Genomic DNA, 22,511 nt, shown 5'->3' with positions numbered 1-22,511 from the left:
ATTGTTCATCCAGGATTCAGTGGAGGAGAAGGCCTTTTGAGTTACATGTAGTAGGTCAGAGATGGAGCTGGCAGAGCAGACAGTAGTAGAGTTGTCTGCGTATTGTACAACAGATTATTGATGTAGAGATCAGTGGAAGTTATTTATGAATATGCTAAATAGGAGTGGTCCAAGTATAGAACCTTGAGGAATGTGGTAGCAGTGTTAAAAAAAGGAGAGATGGAGTTTTCTCATCTGATGGCTTGTTGTCTTTCAGTTAAGTAGGTGGAGAACCAGTTTTGGGTAGGGATGGTAAGACTGATTTCAGAAAGTTGGGCACTATGTAAGGGGTGAGAATTAGTGTAGAAAGCTTTAGATAGGTCAAGAAAGATAGTGGAGACAACTTTGCCAGTGTCTCGGGCACTGATGACAGCATCCATGAAGTAAGGGCAGTTGTAGTACTGTGGCCAGGTCTGAAACCATGTTCTGTAGGAGAAAGTATTTGGTTGTCAAGAAGATATCGAAGTTAAATATTGATGCATTTTTCTAAGATTTTAGAGCTAGGGGAAAGAATTGCAATGGGACAGAAGTTAGTAATGTCAGTATTATTGCCCCCTTTATGGAGTGGGAGGATGAAAACCTTTTTCCTGCTTTTGGGAACATAAGACTCAAGTATAGATCTATTGAGAAGTATGCTTATGGGGTAGGTGATACTGCCAGCAGCCATTTTAGGTATTCTGAGGGTATATGAGCTGGGGTATTTGAGCAAGATTTTAGCTTTTGTAGAAGTCTTTTTATAGTTGACAGAGAGAGGTTTTGGAGTAATAGTGGAAGTGGGTATTGGGTATATGTGAATGTTGGGAGTTAGAAGAGGAGGGGGAAATATGTGGGTGTTTTAAGGGGATAAGTGTTAGAAGTGGCGTAGTTAGCTTGTGAGAGTTTTGCTGTGATGTCATATGGAGTTGATAAAGAAGGTATTGAAAACAGAAGCTATTTTCTTTGGAGATTTGTCAGTAAGGGGGCAAGGGTTGTGTTTTTTGTCTGGATTAGTGAACTAATGGAATTCCAGAATTTCTTTGGGTTTTGTTTGTGGTTGAACTACAGTCTTTTTTGACTAGTTTTTTTTTTACCTGGTCATGTAGTTCTTTGAATTTGAGTAAGTCTGAGGTGTTTCTTTGTGATTTTCATAGCTTTCAAATATTGTCTCTGGCATGCATGAGAAGTTTAGTAAGTTTGGATAGCCAAGGGGCATGGTTATTTTTGATTCTTTGTCAATGTAGAGGTGCAAGGCTGTTTAGTGTATCCATGAAGGTGGTGCTGAAGTACTCAACAGCTTCATCAAGAGGGAGTGTTTTTAATGAGTGCCAGTCTGTCATTTTTAGAATATTGTTGAAGGTTATGCAGTTGAATGAGGTGAGATTCTAGTTTGTTTATATTGATGTTGACTTTGACAGGAGGAGGAAGCAGAGTTTATAAAGGCAGGTAGTGTTCCAGCTGAGGATATTTTGTTCAGGTTCTTAACCAGAATCCAATCTAAAATTAATCCATTGTCATTGTTTTGGTTAGGTCTAGTTGGAGAGTGAATGAGCTGTGTGAAAGTAAATAAATTGATGTTATAGGTTGTGTTGTAGGAGTTGAGGTTTAGCCAGTTGACATTTATGTACCCTAGTATTATAGTTTCATTTTTGATATTGGAAGAAATCCCGGCTAGGATATCTTCTAAAATGGGTATGTTTTTTTCCAGGGGGTATACAGAGAACAATACAAAGTTGTTTGCTGTTATTCATATTTAAGCAGGTTATACGTATTTCTGCATTAGAGAACTGGGGTTAGTGAATGGGACTAGACTGTAGGTGTTAGCAAACAGGAGGACAATGCCTCCTACTTTTTATTGGCCCCGTTTAATCTTAAAATTTGAAAGCCGGGGGGAGAAATTCTGTGTCTTTGATATTGAGGTTTTAGCCAAGTCTCAGTAGGCACAATGACGTCTAGTGGTTGGTGGATCCAAGCATGGAAGTCAGTAATTGTATTATGGATGCTTCAGAGATTGAGGGTTACTATATATGATGACTTGTGGGAATCTTTGTTGATGGGTGTGGTAGGATGGTTGATTGTTGTGGGTCCAGGATTAAGGTGTATGTTGCTGGATAAGGGTATGGTATATAGCCTGAGAGTAAGACATGAAAACTTTTGGTTAGTGGTAGATTTAGAGTGATTTATTTTACGTGTGAAGTTTAATCGCTTGAACTGGTGTTTAGTTATTGTGGAGATAAATTTTACTTTGTGTTGGAGGAGGGGATATAGTTTGTATAGACTAGGGAAGATGTCTGAATAGCTTTTGTGTGGAATAGACAAGGTAGTAGAGGTAGGAGAGAGAGTAGAGAATTTAGTGGAGAGGGAAATTGGATATAGAACTGTGAAATATAGTAGTGATATAAGGAGTGTGGAGAGGAGTATGGTGGAGGACAGTTGATGGTAGAAGTATGATTCTTGGCTTAGTAGGGCAATGTGATAGTAGAAGTTGTTGGTCTGCAGAACTGTGAGGAAGTGGGAGCAAGAGCACAAATATTATTGATTGGTGAGTATGTGAAATATATTCTAGCGAGTGAAATATAGAGTAAGAAGAGGGAGAAGTTAATTAGGATTGGAATTTGGAGTGCATGGTGTGTGTTCTAGTAAAAGGAGGGGATTAGCTATGGGAGAATGTAAATTGGGTGGGATGTATATGTGTAGCAGTAGTGAGGCTAATTAGGTGTGTTTGTTGTACAGTGAAGGATAGGCTGGAGTGCTAATGGATTAAGTATGTCGGGGGAGTGGCAAGGGGTGATGTGAGTGATAGGTGGAATGAGTGATGGCGATTGGTTGACGTTAAAGAGGGGAGGGTTTAGCTAAGGATAAGTGTAAGTATAAGTGTAGGAAATGTGGGGGTGGGTGAAAATGGGGGTAGGGTAGGGGAGCAAAATGAGCCAACTGTAGTAACAGTGAATGGAGTGGGGCTACACCAGATTCAGAACAAACTCAGGAAAGAAAAACAATCAGTAGATTGAAAGAGTAGTAAATAATAAAGGTAATAGTAAGAAATAACTATGCTAGAGTCATTTAAATGAGCAAAAAAGTTCAGAATTGGTTATAGTAGGGGATGGATCTATAGAAAGAAAGACAAAATTAAGTAAAAGAAACACTCAGTTTCCATCCCACTATCGGGGCTGTGCCACAAGTTATAGCTGTTAAAAAGGCAGTATGCATTTCTTTTGTCAGGCACTAGTTTTCTGAGCAGCAGGTTCTGTACAATTGAGGTACAAATGCACAGCAGCAGAGATAAAAATAAATAGGGATAGAAAAACTATATAACAGCTGTATAGTGCAATAGGTAGGAAGCTTTATTGCAAGGTAGGGTAAGGGGAGAGGGGAGGAGAGTGTATATTATAATAGTTGCTATTCAGTCAGCGTGCATGCTATGAGCCTATTTTTCTAGATACAGAGGTTAATAACCAGTTAACAATATCATTATTATGCAGAGAGCATGCCTACATGTACAGTATTTTACAAATCAAAATGCTATCTCAAGTCATTCACTCCATGTACTATGACAGAGTCATAACAGTAATTACTGCTGAGTGACATGAGTGTGTGTGACTTGACTGATCCTGGCAGCTGACAGGCAGCTGACTGTAACCTTCTCCTTGCCCAGCCTGGTGAGAGGGACCTTGTCCTTGTCCAGCCTGGTGAGAAGGATGTCAATATCCAACACACCAGTTTTTAATTTTTGATGGGAGTTGAAAACAACAGAGAGGTGGACTGTGGAGTACTTTGATAGACAAGAGGAATTGTGATGGCAAGTTGCCTTTAACACACAGATTTCCTGGGATGAATGATATGCTATCTTTGGCATGTATTTTAAAATTACAATTGCTCACCTGCTAATTGTTATAATATTCTTTCTAATATGTATTTAAATCACTTTATTGTATTTTGGATTAACTTTAAGTGATTAGTTCATTTTTTTAATGGATTTTGTTTCCTATTGCATGTAATGTATAATGTGACTTTGGATGTGTTTATTTAAATACATAGTTTGGATATGTTTTTCTTTTTTTTTAGTTCTGAAGTTCCCATGTTTTGAGGATGAAAGTACTAAACTTCCTTTGAATTATGGAGTTATTTGGCCGAATCATGTTTGCCTCCAGGTGTATTTCTGTTTCTGGAGCCGTATTTTGACCCTGTGAATTTTGCTGTTGTGTTTTGGTTCTTTATTCTTAGATTGTCAAGGTAGTTTACCATATTAGCTTTAGTATTCTAAAGTATTCCATACTAAGCTTTGTTCTCATTTATTCATGTTTAATTGCTGACTCTTCATCTATTCCTTAATACTTATGCACCCCCTCCTTTCAAGTTTCTTCATGTCATATTCTTGGCCCAGGTTAATATTTTCTTGGTTCTGCAGCTTTCCTGTTATAAATGCTGTTTTAATTCACTGACCAATACCAAATGTCATTCTTAGATAATCTGATAACATTTTAGCCACTTACAACTCTGTTTTGAGATCCTTATATGATGACAATTTTAGTCACCCACAAAAAATAGAGGAGATGTCTTTGAAGAAGGTTGGCTTTTGAAAGATGGGCTTTAACCATAGTCCAGTCTAATAAGTAAACAGTATAATGGGCTGAGGGTAAGATGAATGTACAGTGGAAAATCTCCATTTGTGTTTTATCTCTGGGTTAAAAAAGACCTTTCGTCATGGCTCAGCTGCAAAATGGATTGTCACTATTTCATAGTTGTGCAATGCAATTATTCAGTTTAAGATGTATCACAAATATCTGTGAGAATTGCATAAGCCATGACTGTGGGATGCTGTTGAATGTTTTTTGTAATTTATCCATGCTATACTTAAGTCTCATCTTAATTGCTTTATAGTTTTCTCTATTTGATATTTCCATGCTGGTATTCGATTTCTCCCCTTCCTTTCCCTCACTACCCTGTGTTCTTGTGGTAGAACTTTATCAGTTATTAAATTAGCTGCACAATAATATATCCTGTTTACTTCTGTTATATCGCATGGATCTATATGAAGAGTGCTAATTACTGTGTTCTCTACTCTTTGGCATTGCAGATACCTCAGTTCTCATCCTTCTATAACCTGACTACCTACACCTACAGTCATGCTCACCCTCACTTACTTCCTCACCTCTCAGATCCTCCTTTATACTCATTTTAAACACTAATATGTTACCTACCCACCAATAGCTATCTATCTATGACTTAACATATCCGTATAACCCTTTGTCATGTAATAAAAGAACTTCATACTTCCCTGCATATTGCACCAGCTGATACTACTTCACAACCTTGTAAAGAATTCCATATGACAGTCTTCATCTCTATTTTATTCTTTAATTGTATAAGACATCAACAAATGTATGATTACTTAGAAAGCATGTATTTTTACACTCAATCTATAATTATTGTATGATTTATGTTTCCTTTTCTGTCTTGAATAATATTGTCTGCATCTGTATATTACTGCCTGTATTTTACTAACTGTTTTGACTTCTATATACTTGTATACTAACTCTCTTGTGGAGCTTTTCCCCACAGACCTCCACTGAAAATGGGCTCTTTTGGCCCAGTGGACATTCCAGATAAACAAATGCCAATAAATAAGTAGGCCAAAGAAGTCATTGTTTCACTGTATTTGGCATTCATTAGACCTATCATTGAGTACAATGCCCCATTACGTATGTACCTAACCAGGCATATCCAACAATTGGAACATCCACAGAGGTTCCTCACTAAAATAATTCAGGGAGTAAGTAACATGTCCTTTGCACACTGCCTCAGTGCCCTATTCCTGTATTTTGTCTCCTACAGACTGTTGAGGGCCGATCTATGCCTAGCAAAACAAGGCATTGTCAGACCCCACTCTGATGGATCACCTGCATATCCACAAAACAAACAGCACCAAATTTACCCATTCCAGTGACATAAACCTTGCCTGTAATATAAATAGGAGTGACAGGTATGTATTCCAGAGGCTAGCCCTTCTCTGGAAGAGGCTACCCATCCATGTGAAGTGGAGTTCCTCCCTAACCCAATTTAAGTGTAACTTGGAGAATTGGATGGGGAACAGGAAATTCATCCCTGATTTGGCACCTATGTCTCTAATGGACACAGGTAGCCTGTAAATGGTTCAGGCCCCTGATTGTAAACATTTCACCTTCTAAGCCCCTGCTTACACTTAAGGGTACCAGAACTTGTCAGAGATTTGGAATGCGTGGCTAGGCTTAAAAAGGCCCTTGTGGTCATTAGTCTAGAAAAGACCTATGAATCTATGAACCATAACCTTGGAAGGCATGCTAAAAATTAGAGGCTCATAACTTATTGTGCAGAAAATGCATGTTGATGGTATCATACAATTCTATTGTAGTGGGTAGGGTTACATACTTATGAATGCAAATTTATGTTAATCCATGTCCCACTTTTTGGCTAGTTATACCTACTTTTCATGAGCCTCTGTCCAGATTTTTGATGTTTCCTGATTGAGGGATAAGACACTGATTATGGAGGATATGGTGTCCTGCACAATAACACTGATTATGGAAGTTAGTGTCCTGCATAGTAATGCTATTTATGGAGGATATGGTATCCTGCATGGCAAGAATATAACTACCAAAGTTCATTAGTTGGCAAAGATCATTTTAATGTATCAAAAAGTCCAAAATGAAAAGAAAAATTTGGCAAAACCCACGTTTGAAGTCAAGATAAAAAACAATTTTAATAAACAGAAAGCAACATAAAAAATTGCAAACAGTAAGTGCTTTCACAGTCCTAAAACCGCTTCTTTATACCTAAAACTAAACTATCACTACTGTCTATTTAAAATGCAAAGCAGCCAATCAGAAAGCACACAAAATATTATAATACCAGTATGCTTTCCGACTGGTTGCTTACCGTTTAAAGTTTTTATGTTGCTTTCTATTTATTAAAGTTGTTTTTGATCGTGACTTCAGTCATGGGTTTCACCTAATTTTTCTTTTCATTTTGTCCTGCATGGATATAGTACCTATATGTTAAGATTAATTAAAAAGAGTTTAATGTCCTACATTATAACAGATTTTAAAGTGGATATGGTGTCCTGCTTGGAAACAGTGATTATGGAGGGCACTTACCTGCTCATTTTCATTCAAAAAGGCCATCCTAGCAGAAGTACTTCTGGCTTCAGACAGCTTTTCATCTGTTCTGTTTTGGCTAACCAGAGCTCCTAATGTGATTATCTAGGATACTGTCATTACTACCTTTCCTTGTCTGGAGATCTGCTATGGAAACAAATCAACATGACTGCTCTGTCATGAAATCTTTGGGGATCACAGATCAGCATGACTGTTCTGTCATGTAATCTTTGGGGATCACAGATCAACATGACTGTTTTGTCATGTAATCTTTGGGGATCAAAGATCAACATGACTGTTCTGTGAAGTAAACTTTGGGAATCACAGATCAACATGACTGTTCTGTCATGTAATCTTTGGGGATCACATATCAACATGACTGTTCTGTGATGTAATCTTTGGGGATCGCAGATCAACATGATTGTTCTGTGATGTAATCTTTGGGGATCACAGATCAACATGACTGTTCTGTGATAATCTTTGGGGATCACAGATCAACATGACTGTTCTGTGATGTAAACTTTGGGAATCACAGATCAACATGACTGTTCTGTCATGTAATCTTTGGGGATCACATATCAACATGACTGTTCTGTGATGTAATCTTTGGGGATCGCAGATCAACATGATTGTTCTGTGATGTAATCTTTGGGGATCACAGATCAACATGACTGTTCTATGATAATCTTTGGGGATCACAGATCAACATGACTGTTCTGTCATGTAATCTCTGGGGATCACAGATCAACATGACTGTTCTGTCATGTAATCTTTGGGGATCACAGTAAAATACACAAAACCATCCTTATCCCTTAGAGTTTCAAGTGGCTTTTGAGGGTGGGGCTGTCATAAATGTTGAATATGTCTTCCTTCTACAACAGTCTGAAGTTCAGATTATGCTGGCATATTTCTTTAAAAAGTAGGGCGTACTGCAAGGAAACTCCTATGTGCACTGAAATATAAATCAATTCACATTTGAGACCTGCATGCAAAGCTTCTTAAAAGAGAATAATAAAATCTCAGCAATATCAGACACCAATATTCATATTCTCTTGCCTGATTATACTTTTTCTCATTATGGAAATAAAGAATTCACTGGTGGATGGATCTAAGCTACCTATCCAAGCTGATACTTTTCTTCCACAGAGAACAGCTCAACAGTTGCCAACAGTCACTTTGGACTATGCTGAGCCTATTTCAACAATCTTTGAATTTCAAACAACTGGTCTCAATAAGAAAGGTCTGTTTACAATCTGAAAGGAAATAAAGGCAGTATTTAGTGCCTTGGCACCTGTCACTCATTTCTCTCTAACATAGATGACAAGCAGGCAGGGTATTTCGTTCAGATGCTTTAATACACAGAAACACATCAGCATGGATAGCAGCATCATAAAATACAAACAAACCAGTTGAGACAGACCTTACATACATGCTTACATCTCAACAGCTTATTACAAAATGGCAGTCTGGCTTGCACTTGCTTAGTATTTATACACTTATGCAAGCCCTTGGATAGTTTCTTAAAGGTACATACACACATTGATCTACATCCTCCCTCTTAAAAAAAATTGCACTTTGAAAAACAATATCAGTGTTATCAGTGTTAGACCTTCATTACTACAGACATGGGAAATAAAACACAATGTTCATGTCAAAATCGCTTCCTATCTGCTACAGGGTTTAGAGATGCGACCATATCTCGTAACTTAACAGTTTGGACCAAATTTAGCAACAGGGAGAGTCTGCGGTGCACAACTCATATCAGGAACTTCTGGATTGGTCACAGGAATGGGAATGTCCTCTGGAACTTCCTCTGGAACTGGAACACCAGACAACTCACTCTGAGATAAAGAGTCTTTCTCACAGGCTATGTGCTGTGGCATAGGCTCAGACACCAGTCTCACTGTTTCTGATTCCACCTAAAGACTTCTCCTTGTGATTCCACAATGTATGATCTTGGCTCTGGGCAAATATCCTTCACAACACCAATCTGATCATAACCTTTGGATGTCTGCATCCTTACCACTTCTCCTTCTCATAATGTATTGAGCAGTTTGCTGGTCTTATTGTAGTAGGTTTTCTGGGTTAAATGGTTCTTCAACAGATTGGTTTTCATTGACCTGTTATTACTGACACATGGAACGAACAACTGACTACTGATTGGTAATGTAGTTCTGGTTTGTCTTGACAGACGTTTCTGAGCAGGTGAACCAAGATATTTATCATGGGGAACATTTCTGAAATTCAAGATATTCAGGAAAACATCACTATTGTCTCATTTTGACTTCTCAAGTAACTGTTTTGCACTTTGAACTGCACGTTCTGCCAAACCATTTGAATGAGGGTACTCAGGGCTACTTGTGATTTGAGTAAAGTCCCATTCTTCAGCAAATCTTTTGAACTGTTGCCTTGTAATCTGCCTGCCATTGTCAGAAATAACTGTGGATACCATGTACAGCAAAATGATGCTTCATCCTAATAATGACCATACTGGATGCTAGATTGGAAAGTAAGTCAATCTTGATCCAATTGGAGTAAGAGTCTTCTAACACCAAATAATGTTGGCTATTCCATTCAAAGATGTTGGTGGCTACTGTCGAACAAGGTAGTTCCGGAATCTGGTTTAGCTGAAATGGTTCCTTCTACCGATGTGGCTTAGTACTATTACACATGGAACAAGATGAAAGTACTCTCTCAATATCTTGTGACATAGGCCAAAATACTAAACCTCTCACCCTTTTTTTGGTAGAGAGAGTACCTGGGTGACCATAATGCAAGATAGTAATGTACTCTTGTTGCATGGACTTTGGAACAATTGCTTTCAGACCTTTCATAATGATATCTTTGTCAGCGAAAATCTCATCTCTGTAAGGAAAATAAGGTTGCACTTCTTGAGGTAAACTAGATTGCACTGATGGCCATCCTTGACTGATAAAGTGGTCGAGCCTTTGTAAAACTGGATCTGTGGCTGTGTGATCTCTCAGCTCCTATAGACATGTAGAAGAAAGATTTCTCACATCTATGACTTCAAAATCAAGGCTCTCATTCTCATGCTGTTGTGTGGTGTTTCTGGGTGATCTGGATAATATATCAGAAAGATAAAGGTTTGCCTTTCTTGTAGACAAGATTGAAATTATGCTTTTGCAATTTCAGCATCATGTGTTGCAGATGGGCTGGAGCTGAATGCATAGGTTTTCTTAAGACAGTGACTAGAGGTCGGTGGTCTGTTTTGATCTGGATAGATCTACCATAAACAAAATCATGGAACTTTGAACATGCAGACAATTGCCAAAAGCTCTTTCTCGACCTGGGCATATGCATCTCAGCTTGGGTAAGAGTTCTTGATGCATAGGCAACAGGTTGATCCTCTTGTAGAATAACTGCACCAAGACCAGATTTCAAAGCATCACAGGAAAGTGTAACTGGCTTGTGAACATAACAGTATCTGAGAGTTGGTGGACTATCAATTCTCTGTTTCAGGACTTCAAATGATCTTTGGTGTTGTTGTAACCAAGACCAGGATATATCTTTACATGTCAGCTCTCTGAGTCATGTTGATAGTTGGCTCAAGTCTGGAATGAACTTGCTCAGGTAGTTGATCATGCCAAGAATACATTGCAAGGCTTGACCATTGGAGCTGGCATCTCAAGAATGGCTGTTTTTTTTTTTTTTGAAGGGTCTGGTTGTAGGCCTGTATATGTAAATAAATGACCAACATAAGTGAATTCCTGTAGCCTGAACTTGCATTTTTGTGGTTTAAGCTTAAAATTTACTTGATGTGTTGCCCTTTGCAGAACTTTTCTAAGGTTTCTGTCATGATCTACTTCATCATGACTTCCTACTAGTATGTCATCTACTATAACAGCACAAGGATACCCAGAAAAAATTTGCTCCATTGCACGTCAAAATACTTCACTTGCAGAATTTATCCCAAATGGTGTTCTCAAAAATCTGTACCTGCCAAATGGAGTATGGAATTTAGTGAGCAATGAGGATTTTTTGTCAAGTTGAATTTGCCAAAATGAACTCTTAGCATCTAAGACATAAAAATCGTGGCATTTAGCATCAAGGCTATGACTTCTTTGACTGTGCTCATTGGATGCTGAGGTCTTTTTAACGCTTTGTTCAAATCTCGTGGATCAATACATATTCTGTTATCCAAGCTTTAATTTTGAGCAACCACCATGGAAGATACCTATTCCATTGGAGTTGCAACTGGACAAATCACAACTTGTCGCACCATTTTATCTAGCTCAGCTTTGACTCTGTCCTGAATGGCTATTGGAACTATTTGTTATGGCCTAATAACTTGACTGACCTCTGGGTCTAACTTCATGGAGTACACAACTGGAAGTTTGTCTAGTTTGTCTTCAAAAAAGATCAGCATAGGTGGAAAAAATGTACTGGACACAATTATAGTGGTCTTTTAAGCTAACATGATGGACTTCCTTATTAAATGAAAGCAGTCCTATTTCCAAACCATCTCTGAACCCTAATAATGACTGGACATGCTTTTTGACCACATAAAATGACTTCTTCCAGCAAAGTAACATGAAAGCATTGCTGAGCCTTCGGTTTGAATTTCTTCACCTCCATAAGCAACAAGCTTCGCACACCTTGCCAAATCAAGCTTTTTGCCATGACATACTCTCGCAAATGTTTCTGCTGACATAACATTGCACTTGGAACCTGTGTCATCTTTGAGCTGTATTGGTTTATTTATCCGAACAGTACAAAATACGTCATTCTTTGCCCTTAAATCTACTGCAGTGACCGTTTCATGAAGCACCGACACACCATCCACATAAAGAGTTGGGCTGCAGCTCTCTAATTGATTAACTAGTTTCTTAAAATGTTCCTTTTTAATAAAAGAATGTGGGGCTTTTGATTTACAAAACATTTTGAAATTATTCCACTTATTCCATTTGTGACACTGCTGACCAAATTCTAAACATTTTTCCCTTTTAGATTCATGACTTCTGCCACAATTATGACAGTTGGCAATGAAACTAGGTTCTGGCCCATGCTTTGAGTTTGCTGACTCACTCTTATGCTTCACAGACTGTGTGAAGTCTGGAATTTGCTAGAAAGTTCTGGGGTTTACCAGTGAGTGCTGCAGGGGTTACAGCTGCCACGTGCTTGGGACATTTTTTTAATTACGTGCTGCATACTATCAACATGAGCTTTATCACTGTACCTTCTACAGCTGTTCTCATTTGTAAGCATATTTGTGTGCTTTTCTGTAAGCTCATATATCTAACAAATCTCAATGGCATTATTTAAAGTTAAATCACTGTCACAAAGCAAAATCTTTCTCACAGCATCATCTTTAATACCACACAAAAGTCTGTCCTTTATCAAGTCATCCCTTAATTCCAAATCTGCATGTTTTAGCTTCATTTTTCAAGTTGGTTATATATGCTGCAAAAGTTTCCCCAGGCTTTTGATCCTTTTTTCAAAATAAGTGCCTTTCCATTATAACATTTGTCTGGGGGTTATACATTTCTCTAAATTAACATTTTAAGCACTAAGGGTCCTCTCTTGACTCAGCCTGTACAACAATATGATGGTTTTCCTCCACTCCGGTATAGATAGCAGGTGGATACACAAATGAACGTTCCCTTTCTATGGCTTCTGACTCAGCTAAATTACACAGAATAAATGCCTTTGTACTGTCATCTTTATCAGAAAATGCAGCCTGTATGAAAATATCGTACTCCTGCTCAAACACTCCAGTTCTCTGCAATATTACTGTCAAACACAAGTGCACTGGGTTTTTGAAATCCATCTGCCATGCCCATAAAGTATTCACAAACACACTGAAAATATGGGCCTTGTAATCATGTATGAACAAACTGTTCTGTGAGCTTGCAATAACATTCAAATGCACAATAAACTCCTCAAAATACTGCACTTTCTGAAATATGCTCTGTAATGGCTGTATTCTGTAAAATATGCCCTGTAATGCCTGGGTTCTGCAAAATAGCTTTACTGTGACACTGCGCAAACATGCAAACACTTTATACACTTCTGATAACTCGGATATCTTTGGGTTTACTATCAAAAGCACAAAAATCACTTGCGCGAACGGTGATTTCTGCAACAAATAAAGTCGACTCATACATATTAAGTAGGTTGTATGGTCGACGCAACAAAGTCAACAAATTCTGTCAACCATAGCTTGTAAATCTCCCATTCACATCAATACTGTGAATCCCTGCCCTGTGTACATCCTTCTAAATGGACGTACACATGAACATAGACATTCCGACTGTCACTCCTACTATGGTCATGGAGGTGGCTGTTGTACATGTCAGCATCAAAAGACTAAGCAAACTGCTGAATTAAACACAAAACAAATCGATCCCTCAGATCTGCTGGCTTAGAGACACAAGTCCACAAAAGGAAATTGCTCACCAGGAAGTTTTTATTACACTTAAACAATGAAGTAAGCGCTTTCGACTTATTCCAGTGAATGAGTCTTCCTCAGACAACCCCATTACATCACATCCTGCTTTAAATACATTCATTAAATAATCACATTTTAAAGTCCATTAAAATGAAACATTAAATATCCTAAAAGTCATATTAATAACAGTATAATGAATCACTTCATAATAAAAAGTACTATAGAATTCATAAATATTCTGTCAAAGCTTACACTAATGAAACATCCTAATTATATTCTGCTGTAAGCACTCAAATGTTGAAATGTTAAAATATTAAACTATAAAAGTATAAAAACTTGTATGAAATAATGTACGAAAAATGTGAAAAATATGAAAAATGTGGGAAAAAATGCAACAAGATCTAACAATCAGCAATCAGAAAAACCTAATTAAATGTTAAAAAACGTTTTTAAGCTATATGTACATTGGCTGAAATATAAATCAACCCCAATAGTAATTATACTTTTGAATGAATTATGAATTAATACTATTCCAAATAATTGTATACATTGTTTATATACTAAACAAACCATATAAAAAGCATGTAAATAAATATTCTTAATAACACTCATTCAATGTACTTACCAAGAACCTGGAATTCTACCTTTGTATACTTCTAAGTTTCAATATGCAGGCCAAAGAGCACATATCGTTCAGTCCCGGTGGATGACAGGCCTTAAACCTTAATTGCCACAAAAGCTCCTGAAATTCTAACAATGTAGAAAAAGGTCCACCTCTTATATTAAAATCCAAATAATTAATGGCAATTAAGGTTTAATGCCTATCATCCACCAGGACTGAATTATGTGTTCTTTGGCCTGCGTATTGAAACTTAGAAGTATACAAAGGTAGAATTCCAGGTTCTTGGTTAGTACATTGAATGTTATTAAGAATATTTATTTACATACTTTTGATTTGGTTTGTTTAGTATATAAATAATGTATACAATTATTTGGAATAGTATTAATTCATAATTCATTCAAAAGTATAATTACTATTGGGGTTGATTTATATTTCAGCCAATGTACATATAGCTTAAAACCGTTTTTTAACATTTAATTAGGTTTTTCTGGTTGCTGATTGTTAGGTCTTGTTGCATTTTTTTCCCACATATTTTTCATACATTATTTCATATAAGTTTTTATACTTTTATAGTTTAATATTTTAACATTTCAACATTCTAGTGCTTACAGCAGAATCTAATTAGGATGTTTCATTAGTGAAAGCTTTGACAGAATATTTATGAATTCTATAGTACTTTTTATTATGAAGTGATTATATTGTTATTAATATGACTTTTAGGATATTTAATGTTTTAGCTTTAGCATGTGATTATTTAATGAATGTATTTAAAGCAGGATGTGATGTAATGGGGTTGTCTGAGGTAATCATTATATATCATCATCAGATAATCATTCTACAGGGTAAATATCTTCATAAGGACAAAACCTGAATGCTGTCAGAAAGATGGAGTTTGCACATACATCCACCCACCTTAGGAATGGCCACAGCTATTTCTTTGGCTACAGGTATTGCAGAACCATGTGTGTTGGGGGTGCATGTGATAGCATGTATTCAGGGCATATATGCAGCTACATGGATAGGTGCATGTGTGTGACTATCTGTGAGCATGTGAGAATGCGTTTGTGAGAGATTTTGTGTGTGTGTGCGTGGGTGCATTTGGGGTTGCTCTGCATGACGTTAGCATTACAAGCTGAGTGACCATGAATGTATTGGAGAGTGCATACAACTGTGTAAGTTAGTGTTTCATTGATCATAAGCAACTGTCTACGGGCTTGCTTCTGGATGTTGTGTGTGTGTGTGTGTGTGTGTGTGTGTGTGTGTGTGTGTGTGTGTGTGTGTGTGTGTGTGTGTGTGTGTTGGGGAGCTGTGTCTGTTACGGTTCTTTTTATAATCATGATAATTAGCTGCTACAGAGGTGTTTCGCTGTGATGTTTTACCTTGTCTCTTAATCATAGATTCTCGCTGTTGGGCCAATTAGTGGGTATAAGAAATGTTTCTAAATTCTCAGTGCTTTATCTTTACCTTCTTTTTGACAATATTTGCTTTGTGTTTCTTTAAGCCAGCCAGTTTTGCCCCTTTCCATTTAATATCCATTAGTCCATTTTTTGCAAGCATATTTTTATAGTTCTATATTTTCATATTTTCAGTTTAACATTCTTCATTATGATGTTCACAAAGGATTCCTATAGTCATGTTTGCCTAGGCAAACATTACATTTCAATGGTCTTCTTACAGCCTAAATTGTTTAGGTAACAGTGATTATTGCCTATTGGTTTTGCATAAGGCAATTATTGGACCCTACCCATACATCTATTTCAGTCAGTGATCGCCTTCACCTGTAAAAGTGTATTAATGAAATAAACAGAACCTGTGTATTGCTAACTATTGTGACTGCAAATAATTTGCTATATCCCTTTTAATGGAGCAAAGGCTTTCCATGAGGATTTTTCTGATGTTCCATCATTACTAACTTCTCCCATGCTGCTTTTCCTAAAGAACTCCGTTATCCTAAAAATTGGGATCTACCCCTCTTGACAGATCAACAAGATAGAATTTTTTATTAAAATTCTAGTTTCAAATTTCAGAGCAGCAGAGTGAGCGTCCATCACGGCAGAAGGAATGGTAATTACATTGTGACGAATCAAGATAACGAGGCTTCAGTCTTCATGCTATTTATAGTTTATTTATTTATTTAATCTGTAGCCATGAAGAAGAAATATGTGGGTCTCATACTAAAACATATATAATAACAGAAAGAAACTGCTGAATGCTTATAAGAGGTCTCATTCTACCTACCTTAATATTACACTTAAGCAAACAAAATGGTTATGGGAACCATTAGGAAGCTCAAAGCTTAGTATGAACTAAAAATAGCAATTAAAACCAAAAATAATTGCAAATCTTTCTTTAACTATGTCTGCAAGTTAAGTAACACCAAACAGTGTTTGCAGCAAGTCCACAATAGTATGAAACTCTCTGACCCAAAGGAAATAGCCTATATTTTAGCTAACAAATTTAGTACAAGCTTTACTACACCCACAGTTATAGCTACCCTACAAGTTCCACAATTCCAGCCACCCCCTTGAATTATTATGGAACAAGTTTTCCTCACCCTTTTCAAAAACCTAAAAATACTTCATCCATGAACTCTGATAATGTAGCAGGTTGTCCGATTATTAGTACCAAGTATGGCCTTTCTGACTTAACCTCTATGCTCTAACCCTTACCACTGGTTACATTCCCGGTGCCTTAAAATCACACAAGGGTGGCTCAAGCTTGAACCCTGGTAACTATAGACACATTAGTCTTATTAGCCTCATATAAAGCTAGGGAGCACATTAATTCAGACTTCATTAATCTATACATTGAAAATCGCTTAACACTGGACCCTCATCAATTTGTCAAAGAAAGGTCCAATCTCTTTACAATCATTCATTTCTTCGAAAAAATTAAGCACGACAGTGGATAGTACTTATGCAGTGCAAACAGCATATCTAGACCTGCCAATGCCTTTGACACAATTCACCATGCAGACATTGCTGACAGACATAAATCTGAATATAAATTCTTATATTGTGTGATAGATATCTACAGGTAACAAGTCGTCCAACTGTATCCATGTAGTTACAGTTTCAGGAGCCACTACTTGTTGTTGTGTCTTTTGGCTTTTCCCAGTTAGGGGTCGCCAAAGCGGAACTCCGGTCCGCTAATGATTGGCAGTAGATTTTTACATGCTGGCTTGCCGAGCCTAATGCACAACCTTCAATGAAGGAACCACCACCGCAGTTTTTCAGGAGCCACTACTAAAAGCAAAAACATTACCAGTGGCAGAACACGAGTTTTGGGCCCTCTCCTATCTAACATACATTTCTCAGACCTTCAGGCCAGCAATCCTGGCCTATGGATGGATGCTTTAATCGAGCTTCAAATGACTCATATTCCTCCAACATGGGTTAGACCATGTTAACATCTGGTGCAAGGACCCTGGTCTCAAATTATATGTAAAAAATGTAACATAGTTTAACATAGTTTATTTTGATTAAAAAAAAAAACAGTTCCACTTACCATATTGGAAATGCACCCCTCCAATCAGATACTGTTGTCAGGGAATTAGGCATGCTTGTTGATAATTCCGCATTATTTGACCATTATATCCCCACAGTAGTTAGGAGAGCCTTTTATCTGGTCAATCTAATTTGCAAAGACATGCCCACTAGATCCAAAAGAAGTCGTAATCCCCCTACTTATGTCTTATCAGCCCCATCATTGACCACAACACACCCTTTGCCATGTATTTGTCTAAACATACCACACAACTTGAGAGATCAGACAGATTCATAACTGAAAACATCAGTTGCCTTAAAATATTATGAGGAGAGACTAGCAGTCCTTTTTTTTCTCTTACAGTCTACTCCATGGAGATCTATGTCTTGTCTTTTGTGCCATGAAAGATCCGACCCTATTTGACTTCCTATTCATTTACAGAACCAATGAAACCTCATGAACTCAGATAAAGGAAACAAACTTACCAGCTGATGAGTAGGTCATGGTCATGTTGGTGTGACAGATTCATATTCCAACGTGTTCTTCACCTCTGGAACAAATGTCTATTACATGTCAAGCAGAGTAGCACCTGTGTCACCTCTGAGGTAAACCCAGATAATTGGATGGGCGGCCTAAAATTTTCCCCCCGTTTATCTTAACTTGCCTTGCCCTCTTTCAGGCTAGAGGGAACTTTTGAATAGGAATTTTTGGCTGGGCTAGACATGGTCTGCAGACTGATTGCCTAGTACTTACTTATGAACCTATGAACAGATAATGCTGACAACCACAGATGACACAGCTTTCAGCTATAGACTAACAGAAGGATCAGAAAATGACAGTATGCTTTAAGTCTGCTAATAATCTATTTATAGTATGATTGGAGGGTCTCCACTCCACTAAAATCAACAGAGCTTATTAAATCACAGACAGAAAATTGATCTCATTCAATATTTCCTAGGAGTTTACTGTACAATTCTTTGTATTATAATAAAGTATTTACTGTGGGGCTTCAGTGATATGGAAAGAAGCTTTGCTAGTCAATGGGGTAAACTTAAAACTGCCACAGGATTAACTGCCCATGTTTTAAAGAACAAAGGGCATCCTATCAAGGATGCTTCTACTGTAAAATGGTGTCAGCGGAAAGCTTGTGTATCTGCAGTTAATCCTGCTACAGAGTACGGAAAGCAGCGTTATCTTAAAAATAAAACGATGGAAAAGAGTTTGAACAGTCTCTTAACATTTCTCATTCCTTGTCATAGGTCAGGCCTATACTCTGAAATGGTAATCCAAGTCCATTGTGTGGGCAAAGTTTCAAGGTCTCAGGTATAGAAGAAGTAAGCTCTAAGCGGAAAACTTTCTCTGCTAGCAGTATTCTGGGTAAGGCTTCGACAGATCATTTGAAAAATGCAGAGAAGGATGTGCAGAATCAGAAGATAGTCCACTTTCATGTGACGATGTAGTTCACAAAGGATTTTATTTTTATTTTGAATTTGTTAATCAGGTAGTAGAGCACTAGCACCACTGGAACCATTTCAGTATAAACCCAGACATTTAAAATGCACAACAGGAATGAAGTCCTAAGGATATTATCACACACAACAGGCTCTTGCAGATTTAGATAAAAACTATGAGTGCCCTCTGCACGGGGTGATTTTGAGAATGGCTGTGTTACAGCTAATCAGGTAGTAATAGTAACAGCCACTGTACGTCAGATAACAGCAGGTCCTGGTAAAGTCTTCCTCATGTCAACACATCAGAATTTAACTTTTTCCTCACCTTACTCCTGCTGAGGAGGTAGTCATGATGTGACTAATGTATCGTCCTTTACTTTTGACCAATTGCATGATGGGAGAATGGAGTTTGATCCGTAACGAGTGAAATGATGGGCATGGACAGTGCGCATCACTTTGGACTCTATGTTACTTCTGTTTTGTAGTTCATAGTGAGCTGCCTGGACAGTGCGCATCACTTTGGACTCTATGTTACTTCTGTTTTGTAGTTCATAGTGAGCTGCCTGGACAGTGCGCATCACTTTGGACTCTATGTTACTTCTGTTTTGTAGTTCATAGTGAGCTGCCTGGACAGTGCGCATCACTTTGGACTCTATGTTACTTCTGTTTTGTAGTTCATAGTGAGCTGCCTGATACAGGAGTGGTTGAAATGACAGCTGTCTTCATTACATTATCTTGATGGGGAATTCTTGGGGGTGTGTTTGCAGTACTGTATAAATGCACTGTATCACGATGGAGTTTCCATTTATGTCTTCCCTGTACCTGTTGTGTACTGATAATATACTGCTTATATGGCTTATGAGGAGCCTCTGTAAGTGTAACACGGTTTGTATGTGGGTACAAATGGGATTTTTGTGTTCTGTATTAAATTAACACAGTGCTATCACGTATCCATGCACCAGAGCTTCTCTACGGGAACACAGTCATATACGCTTTAAGGAAATGGTTCTGTAAGGCAACCGGACTGTAAAATTACACAAAAAATACCCACTGCTTGCTGAAGGGTGTAACTTGAGTGGAAATTGCTAGCTTATTTTTTTACCAAACTGCTGGTTGGATATAACAGAATTATGTACATTCTTTCTCTGTGGTGGAGAAACCATTGAAAGGTTCATCCCATAGTATATAACAGATATGAGTTTTCTGAGCTCTGAATGTTCACATTGTATGATTGCGCAGTAAGAGCTCTGATGTCAGTTTCCTTTCATCATAAATTTACCAGGGCTATCAGCTCCTAATGTTCACACTGTACGATTTCCCAGTATCAGCTGATGTCACTTTCCTTTCATAATAACTGTATCAAGGTTATCATCTCGTAACGTTCACAGTATATGATTTCCCAGTAACAGCTTATGTTACTTTCCTTACATCATAACTGTAGCAGGGCTATCAGCTCCTAATGATCACACAGTATGATTGCTAGTAACAGCCAATGTCACTTTCCTTACATCATAACTTACTCAGTATGAGCTGATGTCACTTTCCTTTCATAATAACCATATCAGGGTTATCAGCTCCTAACATTCATACTGCATGATAGCCCAGTAAGAGCTGATGTCACTTTCCTTTCATCATAACTGTATCAGGGTTATAAGCTCCTAAGGTTCACACTGTATAACTGCCAAGTAAGAGCCGATGTCACCTGCCTTTCATCATAACTGTATCAGGGTTATAAGCTCCTAAGGTTCACACTATATAATTCCCAAGAAAGCCGATGTCACCTGCCTTTCTTCATAACTGTAGCAGGGTTATCAGATCCTAACGTTCACACTGTATGATTGCCCAGTGGAAGCTGAGGTCACTTTCTTTTTATCATAACTGTAGCAGGGCTATCAGCTCCTAATGTTCACAACGTATGATTGCCCATTAAGAGCAAGTATCACTTTCCACTCATCATAACTACATCTCGGTTATCTCCTAACATTCACACTGCATAATTGCCCAGAAAAAGCTGATGTCACTTTTCTTTCATCATAAGTGTATTACGGTTATCACCTCCAAATGTTCACACTGGAGGACTGCCCAGTAACAGCCAATATCAGTGTCCTTACATCATAACTTGCCCAGTATGAGATGATGTCACTTTCCTTTTGTAATAACTATCAGGGTTATCAGCTACTAACATTCACAGTGTATGACTTCCCAGCAACAGCTTATGTCACTTTCCTTACACCATAACTATAGCAGGGGTATCAGCTCCTAAGGTACACACCATGTGACTGCCCAGTATGAGGTGATGTCACTTTCTTTTCATCATAACCGTAGCAAGCTTGTCACCTACTAATGTTCACAATGTATGATTACCCAGTAAGAGTCAATGCCACTTTTCTTACATCATAACTGTAGCAAAGTTCTCAAATCCTAATGTTTATATTGTATGATTGCCCAGTAAAAGCTGATGTCACTTCCCTTTCATCATAACCATAACAGGCATATCAGCTCCTATGGTTCACACTGTATGATTTCCCAGTAACAGCTGATGTCACTTTCCTTTCATCATAACTGTAGCAGGGTTATCAGCTCCTAATGTTCACACTGTATGATTTCCCAGCAAGAGCTGATGTCACGTTCGTTATATCATAACTGTAACAGGGTTGTTGGCTCCTAAGGTTTGCACTGTATGATTGCCCAATAAGAGCTGATATCAGTTTCCTTTCATCATAACTGTAACAGGGTTATCAGCTCCTAATGTTCACACTGTATGATTGCCCAATAAGAGCTGATGTCAGTTTCCTTTCATCATAACTGTAGCAGGGTTATCAGCTCCTAATGTTCACACTGTATGATTTCCCAGCAAGAGCTGATGTCACGTTCGTTATATCATAACTGTAACAGGGTTGCTGGCTCCTAATGTTCACACTGTATGATTGCCCAGTAAGAGCTGATGTCACTTTCCTTTCATAATAACTGTAGCAAGTTGATCAACTCCTGGTGTTTACACTGTATGATTGCTCACTGGGAACAGAGGTCACTTTCCTTTTATCATAACTGTAGAAGGGCTATCAAATCCTAATGTTCACACTGTATGATTGCCCAGTAAGAGCAAATGTCACTTTCCTTTCATTGTAACTCTAGGAGGGTTATCTGCTCCTAAGGTTCACACAGTATAATTGCCAACTACAAGCTGATTTCACTTTTCTTTCACCATAACTGTAGCAGGGTTATCAGCTCCTAATGTTCTCACTGTATGATTGCTCAGTAATAGGAAATGTCACTTTCCTTTCACCATAAATATAGCAGGGCTATCAGCACCTAACGTTCACTAACTAACCTAGCCCAGTAAGGGCTGATGTCACGTTCGTATCATCATAAGTGTAGCAGGGTTATCAGTTCCT

Source organism: Protopterus annectens, chromosome 9.part0, assembly GCF_019279795.1.
Source record: "Protopterus annectens isolate FY-2018-M chromosome 9.part0, PAN1.0, whole genome shotgun sequence".
Classification (NCBI taxonomy): domain Eukaryota; kingdom Metazoa; phylum Chordata; order Ceratodontiformes; family Protopteridae; genus Protopterus; species Protopterus annectens.
Note: the sequence above shows the minus strand (reverse complement) of the source record.